The sequence below is a fragment of the Ovis aries genome, chromosome 1 (assembly GCF_016772045.2).
Source record: "Ovis aries strain OAR_USU_Benz2616 breed Rambouillet chromosome 1, ARS-UI_Ramb_v3.0, whole genome shotgun sequence".
NCBI classification, from domain to species: domain Eukaryota; kingdom Metazoa; phylum Chordata; class Mammalia; order Artiodactyla; family Bovidae; genus Ovis; species Ovis aries.
Genome location: NC_056054.1, coordinates 85,190,331 through 85,210,239, shown reverse-complemented (window position 1 = coordinate 85,210,239; position 19,909 = coordinate 85,190,331). Strand labels below are relative to the sequence as shown.

At 40.5% G+C, this 19,909-nt stretch overlaps 1 protein-coding gene across 13 annotated transcripts in view; it reads left to right on the top strand.

Annotated features, from left to right (window-relative positions):
* The window catches only part of VAV3 (vav guanine nucleotide exchange factor 3), a 450,959-nt gene that overhangs the window by 166,629 nt on the left and 264,421 nt on the right, over positions 1 to 19,909 (top strand). The window lies entirely within an intron of this gene.

The following is a 19,909-nucleotide window of genomic DNA, read 5'->3' as shown; positions in this document are numbered from 1 at the left end:
CCATATATGACCACTGAGAAAACCATAGCCTTGACTAGATAGACCTTTGTTGGCAAAGTAATGTCTCTGCTTTTGAATATGCTATCTAGGTTGGTCATAACTTCTCTTCTAAGGAGTAAGCATCTTTTAATTTCATGGGTGCAGTCACCATCTGCAGTGATTTAGGAGCCCCCAACAGTAAAGTCTGACACTGTTTCCACTGTTTCCCCATCTATTTGCCACGAAGTGATGGGACCGGATGCCATGATCTTCGTTTTCTGAATGTTGAGCTTTAAGCCAACTTTGTCACTCTCCTCTTTCACTTTCATCAAGAGGCTTTTTAGCTCCTCTTCACTTTCTGCCATAAGGGTGGTGTCATCTGCATAGCTGAGGTGATTGATATTTCTCCCGGCAGTCTTGATTCCACCTTGTGCTTCTTCCAGCCCAGCATTTCTCATGATGTATTCTACATATAAGCTAAATAAGCAGGATGACAGTATACAGCCTTGACATACTCCTTTTCCTATTTGGAACCAGTCTGTTGTTCCATGTCCAGTTCTAACTGTTGCTTCCTGACCTGCGTAGAGGTTTCTCAAGAGTCAGGTCAGGTGGTCTGGTATTCCCATCTCTTTCAGAATTTTCCACAGTTTGTTGTGATCCACACAGTCAAAGGCTTTGGCATAGTCAATAAAGCAGAAATAGATGTTTTCTGGAACTCTCTTGCTTTTTCCATGATCAAATCTCTTAAATATGCCATATTTTGACTGGATATTCATTTGGGGGTGGTGTTTAAGACAGAAGATTATAAAAATAAAAAGAGACAATAATATTGGGACATAAACATCCTATTAGAGTACACTCTGTCATTGCATAGAAGCCAGTATAGGGTAGATTCAGCCTGCCTTGTTCTATCCAAGAAATTGCATTAATTTGGCATAGGAATTTGGTATAGCATGGTGGATATGTTAAGGATGCTATTGTGGCAGGGTTTAAAAGATATTTATGAAGTTATTTAGACATGAGTTATTTCAATAATTTCCTCTGTATATAAATATTTTCTCATTTGGAAGTTCTTTCCCATTCCTAGGGACTGCCAGGAAGCAAATCTGCTTGGCAGGTGAAACCAAGCACTGTCCAGCTGCTAGGCAGGGTGTGTCTGGTATATCCCATGTCTGAGTCTGTTTTCAAAGGTTGGCTGGAAAGAATAACTGAGTAACAGCTTCAGAAGAGGGGACTGATGACTCCCAAAGAACTCTGGTGAGAGAGTTGTGAACTTTATTGACTTTCTTCCTCTCTTTTTGTCCTGTAAGCAAACTGTAACCATTCTTCCAGGTTTATCTGAAGTTAAACGGAAACAAAATATCGAATGAAAAACTGTGTCAGAGGAAAAATTAGGACTGGGAGCCACAGAGTAAGGCCCTGCATGCTCACTGGTGTCATTTTGCCCACCAGGGCTGAACTCCGTTTCTATAGCCTTTGAGAGAGGATGGTTTTCTTTCTGCCAGTTCTTAGTGAATACTCAGACTCTGAGGGAAATTCAGATTATCCTGGATTGACCACATTGCTCGGAGGCGCTAATGACTAAAAAGTACTCCTTGCTCATTCCAGTTCCAGAAAGAAAATCTTCCAAGACTCCTAAGGTGAAATCCCTTTCAGGACTTAAAGCCCACACACATCAGAGTTCTAATGCAGCAGATACTCTTGTACTACTTCAAAAATAGCTATTTAGGTAATTCAGCTAAAGTTACTCCTAAAGAAAACATCAGTAAGCACCTGGAATGAAATAGAGAAAGAATCTCAAAGTGAAATTAAATAATAAAACCACAAGTTAATCTTCAGCTTTTTTCTTCTTAAATCATAATCAAGTGAGTTCCAAAGATCTGATTAATTTCAGCGTAATTTAGGTGGGAAGGAGAACTTAATGTATGGTGATTGCACTTGATCCTCAGCAAAGGCTGAGAAGGAAAAGCAAGATGAAGTGTGGGGGTGGGGGGACTAAGAATCACATTTCCTTAAAAATCTTCCTTTATTAGTACCGGTCCATGTGTGATCACATATGTGTACATACCCCACAAATAGTTGCAAATCCCTCAATAGGAGGCTATTTCTGAGCCAGCCTGAGCTTTGTGAATCCAGCCGGACAGGTCCAGGTCAGCAGCCCTGATGTGAAATCCCCCAGTCACATGGGTCTCTGAGATTCAGGACAGTTCTGGGTCAGCTATTTCAGCCTTTGTCGAAAACACTGGAACAGAATCGTATTTCTAAAAAATGCCTGGATTTAACCCTATCTCCAGTGCATCTTTTATAGTGTAATGAACTAGAGTCAGGAAAGATTTTCTGAGGTTTGCTCCAGCTAGACCTGCTTCTCTGGGATTTGGTGTATCCAGTAGTGCACAAGTCAGGTAGATCCTGTTTGCTTGATGCTGACCATATCCATTTCCCTTGCTATCTCCCAAGCTCATCAGTTCTGAGCTGGGCGAGTGTTGAAACAGCTTGCTAGGTTCAAGCTTCTTCCTCTGAGCTGTCTTGTGCAGCTCCCAGATCAGTATTGTTAACACGCTGTTTTTTGACAGCTCATTCTCCAGCTCAGTAACTTTTATTAGCTTCCCATAAATAAATTGCCTCCTTGGCTGAGCATTTAATACTGTCTTTCTCCAACTAACCTCTTCAGTCCTGTTTCAAAACCCCTCATCTTGAATCCATCTCCAAATGTTTTCTTCTATTGTTGATGCACCTCAGTCGTTCCCTCATTCAGATATCATTACTGACCATCAGTGTGCTTTCTATGTTCTGTAGATACTACAGTGAACAGGGCTGGCAGACCCACTGCTCTAATGCACCTTATACTGTAGTTCAGGGAGACAAATAATAAACAGATACATAATAGCAAGGAGAGATAAGAAAGCCTTCCTCAGTGATCAGTGCAAAGAAAAAGAGGAAAACAGTAGAATGGGAAAGACTAGAGATCTCTTCAAGAAAATTAGAGATACCAAGGGAACATTTCATGCAAAGATAGGCACAATAAAGGACAGAAATAAGGACCTAACAAAAGCAGAAGATATTAAGAAGAGGTGGCAAAAATACACAGAAGAACTGTACAAAAGGATCTTCATGACCCAGGTAATCACGATGGTGTGATCACTCACCTAGAGCCAGACATCCTGGAATGTGAAGTCAAGTGGGCCTTAGGAAGCATCACTATGAACAAAACTAGTGGAGGTGATGGAATTCCAGTTGAGCTATTTCAAATCCTGAAAGATGATGCTGTGAAAGTGCTGCACTCAATATGCCAGCAAATTTGGAAAACTCAGCCCTGGGCACAGGACTGGTAAAGGTCAATTTTCATTCCAATCCCAAAGAAACGCAATGCCAAAGAATGCTCAAACTACTGCACAATTGCACTCATCTCACACGATAGTAAAGTAATGCTTAAAATTCTCCAAGCCTTCAGCAATACGTGAACTGTAAACTTCCAGATGTTCAAGTTGGTTTTAGAAAAGGCAGAGGAACCAGAGATCAAATTGCCAACATCTGCTGGATCATCGAAAAAGCAAGAGAGTTCCAGAAAAACATCTATTTCTGCTTTATTGGCTATGCCAAAGCCTTTGACTATGTGGATCACAATAAACTGTGGAAAATTCTGAGAGAGATGGGAATACTACCTCACCTGACCTGCCTCCTGAGAAACCTATATGCAGGTTAAGAAGTAACAGTTAGAACTGGACATGGAACAACAGACTGGTTCCAAATAGGAAAAGGAGTACATCAGGGCTATACTGTCACCCTGCTTATTTAACTTATATGCAGAGTACATCATGAGAAACGCTGGACTGGAAGAAGCACAAGCTGGAATCAAGACTGCCGGGAGAAATATCAATCACCTCAGATATGCAGATGACACCATCTTTATGGCAGAAAATGAAGAGGAACTAGAGAGCCTCTTGATGAAAGTGAAAGAGGAGAGTGAAAAAGTTGGCTTAAAGCTGAACATTCAGAAAACTAAGATCATGGCATCCAGTCCCATCACTTCATGGGAAATAGATGGGGAAACAGTGGAAACAGTGGCTGACTTTATTTTTCTGGGCTCCAGATGGTGATTGCAGCCATGAAATTAAAAGACGCTTACTTCTTGGAAAGAAAGTTATGACCAACCTAGATAGCATATTGAAAATCAGAGACATTACTTTGCCAACAAAGGTCCGTCTAGTCAAGGCTGTGGTTTTTCCTGTGGTCATGTATGGATGTGAGAGTTGGACTGTGAAGAAAGCTGAGTGCCGAAGTATTGATCTTTTTGAACTGTGGTGTTGGAGAAGATTCTTGAGAGTCCCTTGGACTGCAAGGAGATCCAAACTGTCCTAGGATCCTAAAGGAGATGGGTGTTCATTGGAAGGACTGATGTTGAAGCTGAAACTCCAGCAAAGAGCTGACTCATTTGAAAAGACCCTGATGATGGGAAAGATTGGGGGCAGGAAGAGAAGGGGATGACAGAGAATGAGATGGTTGGAAGGCATCACCGACTCAGTGATGGGTTTGGGTCCACAACTCAGATGGACATGGATTTGGGTGAATTCCGGGAGTTGGTGATGGACAGGGAGGCCTGGCATGCTGCAATTCATGAGCTCGCAAAGAGTTGGACACAACTGAGTGACTGAACTGAACTAAACTGAATATTTTAAATGTGAGAAGTTATAATAAGTATGAAAAGGGTAGTGAGTTATAGCACAGGTACCTTCCTTAGTTGGGTCTATGATTTATCTAGCAGTAATCATAAGCTGTCTTGATTTTCATGGTTTTTAATTTCCAGCATGTGGGTCTGAGTATGTGTGGGCTTTCTTAGTTTCACCAGGCAGGGCTCTTGCTTCTAGACCCTAAGGACCATGTCTTTCATCTCTCTTTGCTCTCAAACCATGTAGCATCAGGGCTTTCATATGGGAAGAGGCACATGTAGTGGTCAACAGAAGGCACATTCTAGGTCAGGTCACTTGAGTGCAAGTGTTGGCTTTACTGCTTGCAGCCTCTGGAGTGTGGTCTCTTCAGCCTCTCTGTTCTTCAGTTTAGCTGTCTCTAAAATGAAGATGATGTCATTATCTTCCTCATAAAATTGTCATGAGCATTTAATAAAGTGCTCTGGAGAGAGATTGGCATGGCATGCATGTGTGAACTTGAGTATATATAATATATAATAGTACTCAGTTTTTACTACTGTTATATTTTTTGGCCAAGGTAACTTTAAATCCATATAAATATTTATCCTTCCAAACAGAGAAATAACCCTTATAGAAATTAGAATACAGTATTTCGTTATGGTCTGCTTAATTGCCAGCCAGATGGAGGAACATAAGCTGATGCGCTCTAGCTTTCAACAGTCATATATGGGTTCTGTTGCGTTAACTGCTCCTCTTGTATTCAAGCTGATGATACCAGAAGATTTTACTTATAAATTAATTATTTCTGTAGCTGAACACTGTGCTCTGAGTTTCAAACAAATGAGATGTGGAAATAAGTTAGAATTAATTAGGATCATACATATTTTCATGGACACTTTATTATCTATAAATTTGTACCCAAATGTTATAGAGCAAACATACTAATAAATTTTCATAAGCCATTAGCATGACTGCATAATAAGATAGTCCTGGTTTAGTAAATATTAATATCTTTGTTACTTGTTGAAATTTACATGGTCTTTCATAGGAGGTTATGTTAATAATATGTTTCCTATTTGTTTATTGTTCAAGCAAGAAGACGCAGGAAGTTACAGTTATGACGTATTTATATTTTCATATGAATTTGAACTGTACTATTAAAAGAATTGTTTTATGCTATAAATGTGCAAGGTTTATATTTCCATAGTACTTTTTACCTTGAAAAATGTTTTCTGTAAAAACGTCAAGGTTTCTAAATATTTCAACAAAATATGGAACAGGTAGCCCACCTTTGCTTCAGCAGTGTGATGGTGAGTTTAGTATAAGGTGAGGTTTGGTGCCACAGTTGTTCACATGGTGTTAGACACATCTGAGGGTTCAGTGGAACATGGAGCAGCATTTAGCTTCTGAGGTGGTTACATTCCTTGGGGATCAAGATACATGAGAGTTAAGAAACATAGCACAATCAAAGGTCCCACTCTAGAGGTGCTGGCAGCATCATCCACTTTTAGTAGATCTGAATATTCAGATCTGGGTTTTGATCTAGGTTCTGCTATTGGCTTGTCATATTCTTAGAAATCATTCTACCTCTGACCCTTAGAGGGTTCTTATTTTATTGATATTAGAATATCACAGAACTCATAGATTTTAGGAAAGTAAATGAAGCTAAGCACTAAAGCAACCCAAACATGTTACTGCACTGCTTAAACAACTTGCCTAACTCTGTGACCTGTCAGATGGAGTCCTAACTTCTCTGTGGCCATTGGCAATCTGGATCTAACCCACCTAAGGATGCAAGGGAAGTTGCCCTATAATTTGTCAAGTCTGATTCAGTTGAGTTCAGTCAGTCAACTGTCTGACTTTTTGTGATTCCATGGACTGCAACACGCAGAGATTCCCTGTCCATCACCAACTCCCAGAGATTGCTCAAACTCATGTCCATCGAGTCAGTGATGCCATCCAACCATCTCATCCTCTGTCGTCCCTTCTCCTCCCTCCTTCAATCTTTCCCAGTGTCAGGGTCTTTTCCATTGAGTCAACTCTTTGCATCAGGTGGCCAAAGTATTGGAGCTTCAGCTTCAGCATCAGTCCTTCCAATGAATATTCAGTACTGATTTTCTTTAGGATTGACTGTTTGATCTCCTTACTGTCCAAGGGACTCTCAAGAGTCTTCTCCAACACCACAGTTGATAAGCATCAATTCTTTGGCACTCAGCTTTCTTTATGGTCCCACTCTCACATCCATACATGACTACTGGGAAAATCATAGCTTTGACTCTACGGACCTTTGTTGACAGAGGAATGCCTCTGCTTTTTAATATGCTGTCTAGGTTGGTCAGAAATTTTTTTCCAAGGAGCATCTTTTAATTTCATTGCTGCAGTCACCATCTGTAGTGATTTTGGAGCCCAATAAAATAAAGTCTGTCACTGTTTCCTTGTTTCCCTATCAATTTGCCATGAAGTGATGAGACTGGATGCCATGATCTTAGTTTTTTGATGGTGAATTTTAAGTCAGCTTTTTCACTCTCCTCTTTCACTTTCATCAAGAGGCTCTTTAGTTCCTCTTTGCTTTCTGCCATAAGGGTGGTGTCATCTGCATATCTGAGGTTATTGATATTTCTCCCTGCAATATTGGTTCCAGCTTGTGCTTCATCCAGTCTGGCATTTTGCATGATGTACTCTGCATATGCGTTAAATAAGCAGGATGACAATATACAGCCTTAATGTACTCTTTTCCCAATTTGGAACCAGTCTGTTGTTCCATGTATGGTTCTAACTGTTGCTTCTTGACCTGCATACAGATTTCTCAGGATGCAGGTAAGGTGGTCTGGTATTCCCATCTCTTTAAGAATTTTCTGCAGTTTGTTGTGATCCATATAGTCAAAGGCTTTAGCATAGTCAGTGAAGCAGAAGTAGATGTTTTTCTGGAACTCTTGCTTTTTCTATAATCCAGCAGATGTTGGCAATTTGATCTCTGGTTCCTCTGCCTTTTCTAAATCCAACTTGAACATCTGGAAGTTCTTGGTTCACGTACTGTTGAAGCCTAGCTTGGAGAATTTTGAGCATTACTTTGCTTGCATGGGAGAAGTTCCTGTTGGAGGCAGACATTTGGGGGCCCATTCTTACCAGTGTGGACTGGCTCATAAACAGGTAAATTTATGGCTCTCTGGATCTCACTGTCTTCCCTGTTCATGACAAAGAAAAATAAATGGAAAGAAGGGAAGATGTTAGAGATTTTCTTAGTCCATCTGGGATGCTGTGACCATATGCCATAGACCAGTTGTTTAAATTTCTGCTTTAAACAACAGAAATTTCTCATGGTTCCGGAGGCTGAGAAGTCCAAGATCAAGGTGCCAGCTGATTCAGTGTCTGCTGAGGCTTGTTTTCTGTTTCATAGACATCTCTTTACTGTGTCCTCATGTGGAGGAAGAGGAGTGTGAGCTCTCTGGGGTCTTTTTAATACGGGCACCAATCCCATTAGCCTTCAAGACCCACTCACTTTCCAGAGGCCTCATTGCCGAGTATCATCACATTGGAGATTGGTTTTAAAAATATTAATTTTGGGAGGATACAAACATTTAGGCTATCACACACAATGATAACATTAATGCTTTTGCATGAAAAATGCTGGAATGGAGCATCTGCTCAAGAGAATCTAAAAAAGAGTGGATATATGTATAGGTATAACTTACTCACTTTTATTGTATACCTGAAACTAACACAACATTGTAAATCAACTATACTCCAATAAAAATTAAAAATAAATTTATTAGAAATTCAAATCTCAACTCCTATGTCTGTTCCTAAAAGAAGCCTCCCCTGGAGTCTGGGACAAGGACTGTCTGTCCTTGCACTCTCACAGGTGCTGTGCACCATGCCTCCACAACTCTTAGCAGCTGTGTAATGGTTTATCTGCATCTCTGTGATTGTGCGCTTGTCTGTCTCCCAACCCTACTGTGAGCATATTGTGGGCAGAGGACTTGCCCAGCTTTCAGTGTCTCGTGGGGCGGAGCCTGGGGTAGGTGATGAATGTCCTGATGGGTGACTGTCAGATTGACAGGTGGAGAGAATGATTAAACACTTGGCCCTTAGAGATGGCAGGAGAATGTGAACTAGAGAAGGCTTGCATGGAGGAGCAGTTTCCTCCTCCGCCAGGCCTCCCACCCCCTTTCCTGGTCTCTTTAGCACTACCCTCGTTCTGTTAAAATGGGCCTCTGGCCTCCAGAAGTGTAGGCTCTGGCTGTGTTTTGAGCACATCAAGCTGGGGAGTCTGATGGGGCTGTATCACTCATAGTTACCAGCTGCATCTGTAAAGTGACAGGTTTGGCCCTTCTGTTTCTTCACGATGGACCTGATTCCTTCTCCTTAATACTGTGAGCACTCAGAAGGTTTTTGTCTGGACTTGTCTATAGCCATTGGGCTTCCCCAGTGGCCCAGACTATAAAGAATCTGCTTGCAATACAGGAGACATGGGTTTAATCCCTGGGTCAGGAAGATCCTCTGGAGGAGGGAATGGGTGCCTACTCCAGTATTCTTGCCTGGAGAATTCCGTGGACAGAGGAGCCTGGTGGACTATAGTCCATGGAGTTACAAAGAATCGCACACTATTGAGCGACTAACACTTGTCTGTAGCCATTAACTACATGTGACTCTTGGGCACTCAAATATGCCTTTGTTGAATTATATATGCCTAACTGTAAGATATAGTCCAAATTTTGAAGATTTAGAATAAAAAAAATATAAAAGTCTTGCTTTTTTGTCTTGATTACATATTTCTGTGTTCTTTTTAATTTTTTCTAATGCAGCTTCTTAGAATTTTAAAGTTATTTGTGTGGCTTGCATATTTCTATTTATCATCTCTGGTTAGAAGACTATTTATAACATAATAAAGAATGAGTTTACCTGCTTTTTAACTGTTTAAGTGCATATGAAAACAAATATTCCTAAGCAGTATGAAATGACCAATGTTACCAAACCAGCCAAGACAAAGCCCATTTAAGGACTGTCGTTTTGTTCACTCAGCCCTGTAGGCAGAGGTGCAGTTTCTGTTAGATGATTTGAAATATGAGGATAACTTTTGCAGACATTTCTGGAGCAGACCTGGGTCTGGGACTAAAGATGAGGCATCTCCAGGCTGGCAGAAAGGGATATGTTCTACTCCACCATTGGACCCGTCATCCTGGCCATGTTGCCTGTTTGTTCCTGCACTCCAGTTTCATCCTTTAAAGAAGGAATAGCCATGTGGGCAGCATGCTGGAAGCAGGAAGCTAAAGAGCAGAGATCTCTGCATGACTTTGAAAGTGAGCCGGGTTTGGAAAATATGTTAACTTTGACACAGCTGAATGATTTGTGAGCAGTTTTGAAAATTCATTCTCTTTCCAAGTCCCTTAAGTAACACAGAACTCTCCCAGTCTATTTCTGATCACAAAAACAATTTCTTCTCCGGCCTGATACTAACACATAGGACATGTCTGGTTAAAGTGAGTTGTGTGAAAGCCACAGTGGGTTCTCAGTGAACTGGTGATGACAGTGCTACAACCTCAGATGCTGAACTAGAGTCATTACTATAATTGTACAGTGAGTAATCAGTGTTTACCTACAGGGTCCACAACTGAATTTTCTGTTGTGATAGTGAACATGTTAAAAGTGTCACATTATCTTTGCAGATTGTATCTCTGTGTTAAGGCAGGAAATGATTTGCAAATACAATTATGTTTTCAAAACTAAAGTATTTCTTAGTTGCATACAAATAATTGAATTCTTTGTTATTCACATACTAAGTTCAACACATCCTAACAGACTACTGTAAATATAGGAGAAGCAGTATTTATGTTTGCATCTAACTAGAGAGTTGTGCTTCCAGATACCTAACTCTGCACTGATGAATTTCAGGTTTCATCTGCTTTGGTATTTGGATCCAGGGGATGGTTAGAATGGTATGTAAGAAAAGTTGTAAATTCTCTTTACTTGGTGTGAGAAAGTTAGCATGGCTGATACCAGTTTGTTTTTCTTTTGCCAGCACTTGAGTTTGAAAGTGTTCATTTTGAAACTATCTCTGTGAATTATAGTAAAGTGGATTTTACGACCTGCTAGAATTTATGTGTATGGTTCCAGAACCTATCTAGAGCACAGCAGGCAAAGTGATTGGACAGGGCTGAACAGGAAATATGAAGAGAGTAGGCAGAATAAGGCTGAAAGGAAGCAGACCAGCTCAAGTAAAGGTTGCTGAGTGTGCAGCTAAATGATTTGATCCCTGCACGAGGGCTCACATTCAAGAATTTTAAGGTGTGCGTAGAGGTGATGGTGGGGTACTCAGATGGACAGTTCTGAAACTCATACAGCCTCTATGGTCGCGAAGCAGAAGATGAATTTGAAGGGAGTGAAGCTGAAGGCATGGAAATGAACTGGAAGGCTGTTCCAAAAATCAAGGCAAGAAATAGGGCCTGGACTAAGGCAGGAGCGCTGGGAGAGAGGAGGAGTTGGACTGAGAGACATTTAAAAGGGTGAATTGCTAGGATAGGGTGTGAAGGAGAAGTGCCGGTCTGGAAAGTTTCCTGGGTGTCTGGGCGGGTGAGGGAGAGGAGTGAGACTGTGGGCTCCTTGGGAATAGGGAGCAGAAACAGGCTTGAAGAGAAGATGCTCTGTTGGGTCTTCTGATGCAGAGTGTGGAGGCTGAGAATGTAGAGACAGCAAGATGACAGCGGTGTGGAAATGCCTCATAAGACAAGAGCTGGTCTGTTTGGTTTAGAAAAAAATTTGCTTAGTGACCTTGTCTCTTAGAACCTGAAAACTATTCACTGTCAACCAAATAAGGAAACTATGATTTGGGAAATGGCAACTAGTAAGATCTTCTCGGAGAGTAAGGGGCAAATGTTCTCATTGGAGCAGGTGATGATGGAGGGGATGGGGTCAGAGGGTGGTGCTTCTCACCCATCGTCCCTCACTTAAGGTGCAGACAGTCCAAGAAATTCTCTTTCGCCTTTCAAGGTTCAGCCTAGGGTCCCCTCATTTAGGGTCACATTTTGAGCCTCCCTTTATCCTTCAGGTTGAAGGGTAGAGCTGACCCCTCTCTCCTCTGGGTTGTGGATGTACTTTGAAACACTAGGTGTTTTTTTTCACTAATCACCCTTGTGGTCTTTCCTGACAGCTGGTGGGTTTTTCAGCGAGTAGGAATTATCTCCATTTTGTTATCCTCAGTATACGGAATTGATTGTATCTAGCTCGTAGAGAGTATTCTGTAGATGTTCGTGAAGTAAATGCAGGAGATTCATAGGCAAGAGAGTGAATTGGAAAGATCAGTAGCCTGGGTAGAGGATGGGGGACCTGGGTTCTGCTGCTATTGGTTCTTTGACCTTGGACAAGCTAGTTAATTTTTCTGCACCTTGGTTTTCTTATAGGCAAAGAAGGAGTTTGAGTGCAAATCTAGGAAATTCTTGAATGGTCTTCAAGAGGTCCCTGGATTTCAGAATTTGGTAGACTTATATATTTAATGTGTATGTGTGTATTTATATATAGGGTCCCCCTACCCCTCCAACCCCAGGAAAGAACCAAGAACTTTCATCAGACTCTCAAAGCAGTGTGTGACTTAAAAGTAATTAAGGATCACTTGAATAAACTGTAGTGATGGCTCCAGAATTTCTCTATAGGATGGAGTTGGGAGGATTGCCGTATGGTTGGGAGTGGCAAAGGACTAGTCCTGAAATTGTGATTAAATGACAAATGTACTCTAGTTACATGGATTTTTAAAAAAAATTATTTTTAATTGAAGGATAATTGCTTTACAATGTTGTATTGGTTTCTGCCATACATCAACATGAATCAGCCATATATATATATATATATATATATATATATATATGAACCTCCCTGCCACCCCATCCCACCCTTCTCGGTTGTCGCAGAGCCCCACTTTGAGTTCTCTTGAGTCATACAGCAAGTTCCCACTGGCTGTCCTTTTTACATATGGTAGTGTATATTTCCGTGCTACTCTCTCCACCCATCCCTCTCCATCCGTCCCACCTCTCCTCCCCTGAACTCCCACGCCTCCTCATCTACAAGTCTGTTCTTTATGTCTGCATGTCCACTGCTGCCCTGCAAATAGGTTCATCAGTACCATCTTTCTGGGCTCTCTATGTATGCATTAATAGACAATATTTGTTTTTCTTTTCTGAATTACTTCACTCTGTATAGTAGGCTCTAGGTTCATCCACCTCATTAGAACGGACTCAAATGCATTCAGTTTTACGGCTAAGTAACATTCCATTGTATATATGTACCACAGCTTCTTTATCCATTCATCTGTCCATGGACGTCTAGGTTGCTCTCATGTCCTAGCTATTGTAAATAATGCTGCAGTTAACATTGGGGTTCATGTGTTGTTTTTTTTTTTTTCAGTTACGGTTTCCTCTGGGTATGTGCCCAGTTGTGGCATTGTTGGGTCATATAGTAGTTTTATTCCTATATTTTTAAAAAGGAATCTCCATGCTGTCTTCTGTAGTGGCTGTATCAATTTACATTCCCACCAACCGTGCAAGAGGGTTCCCCTTTCTCCATACCCTCTCCAGAATGTATTCCCTTTTCTCTACACCCTCTCCAGATTTTTTAATGATGGCCCTTCTGACCAGTGTTAGGTGATACCTCATTGTAGTTTTGATTTGCATTTCTCTAATAATGAGCGGTATTGAGCATCTTTCCATGTGTTTGTCAGTCATGTCGTCTTTGGAGAAATGTCTATTTAGGTCTTCTGCCTACTTTTTGATGGGATTGCTTTTTCTGGCATCGAGTTGCAAGAGCTGCTTATATATTTTGGAAAGCAATCCTTTGTCGGTTGTTTCATTTGCTAATATTTTCTCCCATTCTGAGGGTTATTTCTTTACCTTGTGCATAGTTTCCTTTGCTGTGCAAAAGCTTTTAACTTTAATTAGGTCCTACTTGTTTATTTATTTTTATTTTCATTACCCTGGGAGGTGGGTCATAGAGGATCTTGCTGTCATCTTTATGTCATAGAGTATTCTGCCTGTGTTTTCCTCTAAGAGTTTTATAGGTATTTATATTTATTTGAGGCAGTGAGTATGGAGATAATGGGGACTGAGAGGAGATGATCTCTGAGCCCCTCCCTCTGTACTGCCAGTTCTCAGAGCTGTTTTAATTCTATATGAGCTGTATGTGATTCTTGTCCTTACTAGTGTTTCATGAGTAGACTGGGCGGGAACATTTGTTTGCTTGCTTTTTACTAAAATTCACTGTAGCAAGGTCAAATGCAGTTGTTTCCAGGCTCTTAGAAATACTTCTGTATGACAGGAGTTGGGATTTTTATTTGATTATTTTGATTAAATATTAATCACACAGAAGCAGAAAATGAACACTAAATAAAAGAAAAACATTTACATCCACAGCCCTCATTTTTAAAGAGGAAAGTGTTATAATTAGACCAGTTTAGCAACTGTTGGCAGCTATTAACAGACATTGGCTATCATGTACTGGAATGTACAACATAATTTATTAAATATATTCCCAGCCTTTGGAAAGTTTTCTTTTGTGTCATATAATAACTTGAGGAAGATGTCACATTTAATTTTCGAAAGTGCTTTGCAAAGATCAAAGCTTACTTTACCAATGATGATGGTGGCAACAATGGCATTAGGAAATAGCAGTGAAAGTATGGGATGGTCCTAAGTGGACACCCAGCTAGTGAGAGGTGGAGCTGGGATTTAGAATCCAGAAAACATGAGTCTTAGGCGTGTGTCGTAACCAGTCTAGTATATTGCTTTCCTAAAGAGAAGTTCCTTTTCTCTATAGCACTTTACTTTTGAGACCTCAGAATAACATATATAGAATAATTCTTGCATTTATGCTTAGTATCAAGACCTGCACAAGATAATTTGGACCCACTTGAACGCATATAGATACTCTACTCTTCTGAAAAATGCAGATGTGTTTCTCATAGTTCGTAACTTGCTTGATACAGAAACAATATTTAGTTCATTTTGTCTGGTTGTACTGCTTTGCTTTCCCCACAGAAGAAGTGCCAATAATTATGGTATTCAAAGCAATGACAGGTATTTTAGGAAAGAAAGATGCAAACGTGTTGCTGGAAATGGCCCTGAGCCGCACTGTATCCTAATGGGATAATTCACTGTATGAGACGAGAACTGCAAAGAAACTTCAGGTAATGAGTTCTGTTGACTTCTTAGGAGAAGGTGAGATATTTTGTTACTCTGAAACTGAGCATCTGGTTGGATTTAGAGTAAGGCTTCATTGTCAGACAATTGTGTGCTTGGGTGAAACCAGATCTCTGCGCTGCTTCTGGTTGCCCTGAGCTAGTCTACAGGTCTGTCCTTCTGTTTGAATTACCCAGCTAAGCACTGCCAGGCCCACACTCTTAGCTGTGTCCTCTGGGGCCTGGCTTTTCCTCCGTGACCCCACAGGGCACGTGCTCTGACTGTAGGGACCATGGTGCAGCACCCCTGTCTGTGGCGTCAGCTGCGAGGCGGCAGCTTCCTGCTGCAGAACCTTCCGGGACTGCTCAGCTTTTCTGCCACATGGGGTTCAAGCCTGCAGCCACCTGATTGCCCTTTCAGAACCTCCCTTCCTGGAAGGAACTCTTCCCCAGGAATTCCCATTGCATCCAGCTCCCAGTTCAGGAATCTTCAGAGCCTTCTCATTGCTCTGGGAGGGAGTTAAGAGAGAAAGGTTCAAAGTAGATAACCGAAGGAGGTAAAACCATAATTAATTTGCATTTCTTGGCGGACCTATGTGCTGGTCCCCATGGTTCCTCTTCTTCTTCTCTATGTCCACGGCTTCCTTAACTCAGGGCTTTGAAAGGACTTTGAAAAGAGCTATGACAAACTGGTTCTGCATAGTTGACTCATTTTCCTCACAGATTACAATATCAACAGCACTAAATGTGCTGGATTAGCAGAGGGTGAGAATTAGCCAGAAGGTCTCATGAAGAGAAGAGTTAAAATGGGTGGCTTTATTAGTATACAGTGTTGCCATTCTGTTTTTGTAGACTTTTCATTTCACAGCTTTTAAACTGACTAATGGGGATGGATGGAAAAAATAAAGAGCTCAAGCTAGATAAAAATTATCATTAGGGGGCAATTTTGATGGGGGAGTGCCACTGTGTATGTTGTCTCTAGGTTTGAGGAGATAAGCAACTCTTTCTCATACTTAATATTTAATTTTCATAATGGACCTCTTCTTCAATTATTCATTCATTCCTCACTTGTGGCTGGCTAATCTCTTTACATATCTTTACACATATTATCCCTAATCCTCACAACAGTTTTGCAAGGTAAGTATTAGTCATTCGTTTCAGTAACAAATATTTTTGTGTTAAGTGGTTGTAGGAACCTGGCTGTGAGCTCAGTGATGGGAATAGAACAGTGAAGAAGCAACTTCCTTGCCCTTAAGGTATTCTCCATTGTTGGATGGGAAAGACAGACAAATGAACAGGTCATTAGAATGCCTTGTTATGTTCTTTTTAAAAAATATTTATTTGGGTCTTAGTTATGGTGTGTGGGCTCAGTAGTTGTGGTGCTTGGGCTTAGTAGTTGTGGTGCTCAGGCTCAGTAGTTGTGGTGCGCAGGCTTAGTTGCTCCACAGCATATGGGATGTCCTGAAACAGGGATGTGACCTGCATCCCCTGCATTGCAAGGCAGGTTCTTAACTGCTGGATCACCAGGGAAGTCACCTTGTTATATTCTTACACACTCTTCAGGTGTGATGTGAATTTGTGCAAATTTTTTGAAGAGTGATGGTTATACCTTAGTCTGTCCCATCTTGGAATCCTTTCTATAGAAATACCTGCACACTATTGAAAAGGTATTTGGCAAGAATGCTAATGGCAGCATTGCTGTAGCAAAATGAAAAAACTCACCAGCAAGGGAATGGTTAAGTCATCATGTTCTATCACATTGGAATGTGGTACAACATTCAAATGAATAAAGATGATCTGTATGTGTTGATATCACTATCTGTGATATTTTGTTAAATGACAAAAGCATATTTGTAGAAAAATCTGTATAATAGAAACACATTAGCTAAAATAATGATCATTAAAAAAAAAAATCCTTCAAGAGTCACACCAGATTCTTACCTCGGGTTTCCTTTAGGCAGAAAGTGAGAGAGCTGTGTGTGTGTGTATGGGTGGCGGGGGAGTGCAACTTTTATGTATTTCTATAATATTTCAGCTGATAAGATAAATATGAGTCCTTCTGAAATATTTTAAATAGTAGATAAGTTTTTAAACAAGGTGGTAGGTGCTAGGGCAGAGTGATGTCCAGGGTCGTGTGGGGACACAAAGAACCCAGTCTGGAGCAGGGAGATGGTCAGAGAAGGCTCTGGGTGGGAATCAGCCAGGCTGAGTTCAGGATGAGCATACTCAGGTGTTTGGAGAGAACAGAGAACAAGAACTTCCTGCTCAGGAGTATCCTGGAGCTTGCGGGTGGGCAGTGGTGGAGCCGGCCCCTCCACACTGTAGCAGCCAGTCCAGATGGTCCTGGGTGCTTCCTCCTCCTTCAGCTTCCCCAGTGCCTCGGCCTCTGTTTAATAGGTCACTGTTTCTGCCTCTTCTCTAGCTCCCCTGCTGCTGTCTTAGCTGAGGCCTCCCATTTCTTACCTGGATGACTGAGAACCCTCCCGTTTGTGGATCTCCTGGCCCCTGTCTCTGCCCACTGTCCTCCTACTCCAGTCTGACCTTCACATTGCTGCGTGACCTGCTGAAGATGCAGTTTTGACCTGCTTTCTTCCTTAAACTTGTCCAGTGATCCTTCATGGACTTTGAAATCTAGCTCACCCTTGTAAAGCAGACACACAGAAGCCCTGCCCACCTCTCCCACCTTCCTCATATGTCACTCTTATTCCTATTGTCTGGAATTTTTTTCTTTTCTTTATAAATGCTACTGTTCTTATCAAACAAAGGATGGATGTAGGTAGGGAAAGAAAATCCATGATGTGGATTTAGTAGTTGGTGGTCAGCCTATTAACCTGCAGATATTCTAACTTGTTACACCTCCTTTCTGAGAATTAATGTCTATATGTCACACTATTTGAGGCAACAATTTAGAAATTAAGACATTTCAAGGCCAATTTCAAGGTCAGTCTTCTTACTGCCCTAGGGGATATTTCCTTTTGTAAATATACTTGGATGGATGTTTTTAACAGCAGGTCATTCTCCACATGGACGGCCTGAGGATTTGGCATTAATTTGTGTACTTGTCTATTCCAAATCCGGATACGCCCCACCTTTATAGAATACACACTGTTCTAAAAACACTACAGTGACCAATCATTATTTGCTTTGACTAAACTTAGAGTTGGTGGATGGACCTGATGTATAACTATAGACACAAAACTGCATGATAGTCCTCTGAGAGTCACTTTAAGACATGATACATATTATCCTTCTGTCTCATCTATAGATATTATATCTTTGTTATTTTTCTATCCTTGAATGACAATAAGTAGTCCTTCTAAGTAAATAACAAGAACTGGTTTCAGCTTAATTTTCAGAAATGTTTATGCTTACATTCAACGCCTCTGTGAAATGATAGACTATCGTTTGGCTCCCTCTGGTGGACAATTGTATGAAAAAAATCAAACTACATATAGTTTTGTGGGAAGGGAACAGGCTGTAAATTTGGTGTTTTATCATTTGCATTAAAATAAATAACAGAAGTAGTAAAACACATAGCTATACCAATGCTGTTGCTATTTCTCTTGTTATTGAGTAGTGATACTGCTGTGAAAAAAACAAATTTGAAGCTGACTTCACCCCATAACTTTAGAACAGTACTACATTAGGATAAGGCTCATGCTAAAATTCACCAATGTAGTTAATTCATGAGTCTCAATATTACTTCACAGATTATCCTGGAATTCTCCAACAGCTAGCCTTTTCCCTAAATAATACATATTTTTGGAAATTTAGCCAATGACTATTTTTATCATGAAATCTGTTTATTCTGGTAAATTTATTATTTGTTTACGGTCTTCTGAATTTATAGACTCACTGAAGATGCTTTATCTTTATTCTGGAATATTTATTATGGATATCAAGTATTACCTAGGTGTTTTATTTTTATATTTGTTTGTGCTTCAGCAGTGAAACCAGGAAGAAATTGCATAAAAGGTTTTGATTAAATTTCATGTGTATATAATACGTTTATTTTGTGTTTTATTAACAGTTCACATTTATTGTGTCAAGCATTTGATAGGCATTGTCTCATTTAATTTTCAGTAATTCTGTGAGACGGGTTGTTATTATCCACGTGATAAAGGCGGGTGCCTAAACCCTGCAGGTGTTTTCAGCTCACAGTTTGTAACCACAGCAACATTCTGCCTCCTGAAGTAGGTGTTACGGAAGTGTATATGTGGCTAATACCCTTATGAATAGCCTAGTACTGGAAACTTCACATTTCCATCTTTGAACTGAAGAATTCAAAGATTACCTCAACCCAGAGATACATTTTTACCTTTTCTCCTTCTTTTTTCCCCCTCATTGTGAACAGACTGTGTAGTAGAACCTCTTCCCATTTTGTTTAGAGAGTTAAGACAATTTATGATCTTTTCATTTCTGTTTAAATTTAAACATAAATGTAAAATAATTTATGTTTTCTCTGTGGTTTCATGAGAAAAATACATTTTAGCTCACTGACTTCCTCACTAAGTCTATGAAAGAGATGCTATTAGGTACAAACGTGGGAAGGAAGGTAAAATTTCTAGGTGCTAATGCTAAAGCTCTGTCAGAGCACACAGAGGGTGCTGAAGATATTTATAAAGAATTTTTGAAACAGATACAGATAATTAAGGTAATGTAGGAAAATCTTTTTCAAGAATTAGAATAAGATAATTTTCTTAAAGTTGACATTTGTAAGAATCAGTTCAGTTCAGTTGCTCAGTTGTGTCCGACTCTGCGACTCCATGAATTGCAGCACCCAGGCCTCCCTGTCCATCACCAACTCCCGGAGTTCACTCAAACTCACGTGCATCGAGTCGGTGATGCCATCCAGCCATCTCATCCTCTGTCGTCCCCTTCTCCTCCTGCCCCCAATCCCTCCCAGCATCAGAGTCTTTTCCAATGAGTCAACTCTTTGCATGAGGTGGCCAAAGTACTGGAGTTTCAGCTTTAGCATCATTCCTTCCAAAGAACACCCAGGACCGGTCTCCTTAAGAATGGACTGGTTGGATTAAAGTTGGCATTTGTAAGAATAGCCACCCTATAAATACTTTAAATGCATTATCTTTTTAATTCTTATAATAAGGTAAGGATTATTAATAAT